Genomic DNA, 3,988 nt, shown 5'->3' on the forward strand with positions numbered 1-3,988 from the left:
GAAAGTAGGTACCACTCGATAATTATTGGGATTTTGGTATGCCCCATGTCGGGTCACTAGCTAGAGATTCCATCCGCTGGAAATGACTATATACCACCAAGACTTACTAGCTATTAGCTCACATGCCATGGTATTCCTATCCTATAGAGCGGGACATCGCAACTCTTGGAGTAGTGCAAGCAACAGTGATTACGCACCAACAAAGTAGGCTATGGGAGCAGTCGGAGGCAAGGGTAGGCCCCATGGAGTTCTCCTGGGTCCACTGAGAGATGTTAAAATTTCAGCCCTATGAGGATTTTCCCCCACACAGACGAACATATGGCCATTCATATCCCATTATGCCATGGACCGACGTAGAAGTGTGGAAGATAAGAGCATCTCCAGCCGTTGCCCCCCCAGGACGCATAAAAATCGCCCCCTGGGGGCGAGCCGGTGATACAATCAGCGCTGGGGGCGGTTTTGCGCCCAGTCATCGCCCCCAGGCGCCGAAATTGGCCCACTTTGCAGCCCCATTTCGGCGAATAAAGGGCCCATATGGGCGAGAATAGGCCCATATTCGGCGTGGTTCGCCGTGTCTTGGCGTTCAATTATCAACACAATTTTTTCTTGCCACATATTTCATCACAGAAAAATTAAATACTTCAACAAAATAGTACAACAACAAATAGTTCAATACAAATTATATAGTTCAATAAATAAAAACTCGTATTTCATCACATGGCGTCCCCCTTGAGCCTCCATAGGTGCTCAATCAGATCTTTCTGCAGTTGATGATGCACCTGTGGGTCTCGGATCTCCTGATGCATACTGAGATAGGCAGTCCAAGTTGCCGGTAGCTGGTGATCAACTTCGGCTAGAGGACCCTACCTGTAGTATGGTTCAGTGTCAAACACTGGGTCTTCTTGCTCGCTCTCGATGATCATGTTGTGCAAGATGACACAGCAAGTCATAATCTCCCACATTTGATCTTTGGACCACGTCTGAGCGGGGTACCGGACAACAGCAAATTGAGATTGGAGCACACCAAATGCCCGCTCGACATCCTTCCTGCACGCCTCCTGAATCTTCGCAAACCAGGCGTTCTTTCCTCCTGGCACAGGGTTTGAGATGGTCTTCACAAATGTCGACCATCTCGGATAGATGCCATCAGCTAGATAGTACCCCTTGTTGTAGTGCCGCCCATTGACCTCGAAGTTCACCGGAGGAGAATGACCTTCAACAAGCTTGGCAAAGACAGGAGAGCACTGCAGCACATTGATGTCATTGTGAGTTCCTCGCATACCAAAGAAGGAGTGCCAAATCCAGAGGTCCTGTGTGGCCACCGCCTTAAGCACCACACTGCAACCGCCTTTGGCGCCTTTGTACATCCCCTGCCAAGAAAATGGGCAATTCTTCCATTTCCAATGCATGCAGTCAATGCTTCCAAGCATCCCAGGAAATCCTCTTGGTGCATTTTGTGCTAGGATCCGAGCAGTGTCTTCTGCATTAGGTGTTCTCAAGTATTATGGTCCAAACACTGCCACCACTACCCGACAGAACTTGTAGAAACACTCTATGCTGGTGGACTCGGCCATGCGCCCGTAATCGTCGAGTGAATCACCGGGAGCTCCTTATGCAAGCATCCTTATCGCTGTCGTGCACTTCTGGATGGAGGTGAATCCAAGAGCGCCGGTGCAATCCATCTTGCACTTGAAGTAGTTGTCGAACTCATTCACAATCCTGAGGAAGAGCTTTCGGCTCATCCGGTAACGGCGCCGAAATGTTTTCTCGCCGTGAAGTGGAGCATCGGCGAAGTAGTCGGAGTAGAGCATGCAGTAGCCTTCGGGACGATGCCGGTTCTTTGCTTTCACCCGCCCAGGCGCCGAGCCACCTCGCCGCGGCTTTTCATTGCTCGCCAGCAGCTGGGCGAGGGCGGCGAGCACCATGAGATGCTCTTCTTCCTGGACGTCGGCCTCGGCTTCCTCCTCCAGCAGCGCGGCGAGTGCTTCCTCGTCATCCGAGTCCATCGCCGAGGCAGGCAAATCGTCGAACACCTTGCACCCGGTAGGCGTGTACCCGTCGTTAAACTGCTCCTCCGCGGCCGGAAACGGCGGCCGGAAACGCCCAGCTGCTGTTGGAGGGGCTGCCGCGGCGAAGCGCTGCTATTTTTCCGGCGGGGAATGACTATCTAGCGGTGAAGGGCGGCGGGCGGCGCCGGGATATAGCTAGTGGTGGCCGAGGGCGCGGGGGGTGGGAGATGAGTCTGGGAAGAAAACCTAGAATTTTCCCCTGACGGCGTGGGCCAGCCACGCTTTTCCCTTGCGCCGGAGCCCCCAACTGCTCTCCGGTGCGCTGGGTTCGGCCTGTGACCGCCGGGCGGAAAAAAGGACCGAGCCGGCGATTTTCGGCGTCCTGGGGGCGCGACTGGGCCGTTTTTTTCACGCCGGCGCGGAAAAAGTGGCCTGTGGGGGCCTGTTGGGGGCGCGGCTGGAGATACTCTAAGACATGACAAGCTAGGCCCATATGATCGATCAACACTGCCTGTATGTTGATAATTAAGATTAAGCTTCATTGAGTGCCTATGTAAGAGAACATGACAATGCTTGTCTCTCTGCTAATGGCAACTGCCTTCATCTTGGTCTTGCTAGTACCTAGGCCACCTACCAAGAATATTGCAGAATCATTCCATGTACTATATTATGATATTAGTTATCCAGACCATGTTAGCTCTTGTCGCCAAGCTTCAAGTACGACTTCACATTCCTCCTATCTTGCTAACAAAAAGAAAAGTTTACTACGGTATGGTGCTGTCATGGACATGGAAACATGGGTAGAAGTTTCAGTTCCACTTCTACTTGCTAAAAAGCAGCAGTTCTGAGTTCTGACCATAGAATGTGCACTAGAACCACAGTTTAAGGCAAACCTCATGGGGCTCCAGAGAAGATCGGCATCCGCGCTGGCCTCAATCTCCCACCGAGATCACCCTAACGTCCCATGGCTGCAGCCTGCCAGTAACAGAAATCATCACGGTCCACAAAGACAGGGAAAAAGAAGAACATCAAAGGTAAACGAACCATCACCACTGCGAAACCCACATCTCCTGCTCCTCCTGCTCGCCGTCTACCCTGTGCCCAACCAATCCGATCAGTCAAAGTTTATACTGCAGCACGGGAAGAAGTGAGGTGGGAAGCTTACAGGTCTATGAAGAAGTGACGTGAAACCGCCTACAGCACGCTCCGGCCACCATGCTCCGCCTTGCCGAGCGCGCAGTCCAGCCACCAGCCCCTCGCCGCAACCAATTCGGGAAATTTGGAAACTTGGCGTCCTGGCCTCCGATCCCATGGTATAGACGGGCGAGACGAACTGTAACGCCCGCGTGAACGAGGCTACTGACAGGGTAGGCCGTCAGGTCAGCGCTGGAAATTTGAGTAAATTTGGTAAGTAGGTAATAAATTGAATAATAGTGAATAATATTAGAACTGTAACGTCAGTGAATTAATAGGCAAGCAATAATGATGTAGCATGATTTGCATCTGTATATATACTTCTCAAAAAAAGAAAATTGGATCCATATGTTATCTGACCACTCAACTGAAGTGGTAAGCAGCTTGAAGTTTCAACTGAAGTGGAAAGAAGAATTACTGATTCCTGAACTTAAACCCTCTGTGATTAGAATCGAACTGATAAGGATCGTTTTTCTTAATTTCTCATACTCTTGATAACTCCCACTTGATAACAAGCAGCCTTAAAAACGGTGTTCTTAATTTCTCATACTCTTGTGAAGATACTAATAAGGATCGTTGTTTCCTTACGGAATCAGTCCATGTACTAGAATATGTCAGTATTCATCATTCAGGTCATGTTTATCTCTTGTGGCGACGATTCAAAGTAAAAATCGACATTTCACTGTGACGCGACAATAACCGTGCAAGTTTTTCAGTTACCACTTGCTAAAATCAGAATTAAGAAGTTCTGATCTAGAATATGTACTAGAATCACAGGTTAAGAT

The 3,988-nt window shown here is 49.9% G+C and overlaps 1 long non-coding RNA gene across 1 annotated transcript; it reads right to left on the reverse strand.

Annotated features, from left to right (window-relative positions):
- Positions 1-2,521: 2,521 nt before the first annotated feature.
- On the reverse strand, positions 2,522-3,382 carry LOC119296935. The gene is made up of 3 exons (XR_005145455.1): positions 3,175-3,382; positions 3,054-3,104; positions 2,522-2,984 (listed from the first exon to the last, which is right to left on the reverse strand). It is a non-coding gene; the product is annotated as an uncharacterized LOC119296935 (long non-coding RNA).
- Between the last annotated feature and the right edge of the window lie 606 nt (positions 3,383-3,988).

The sequence above is a fragment of the Triticum dicoccoides genome, chromosome 5A, assembly GCF_002162155.2.
Source record: "Triticum dicoccoides isolate Atlit2015 ecotype Zavitan chromosome 5A, WEW_v2.0, whole genome shotgun sequence".
In the NCBI taxonomy this organism is placed as follows: Eukaryota; Viridiplantae; Streptophyta; class Magnoliopsida; order Poales; family Poaceae; genus Triticum; species Triticum dicoccoides.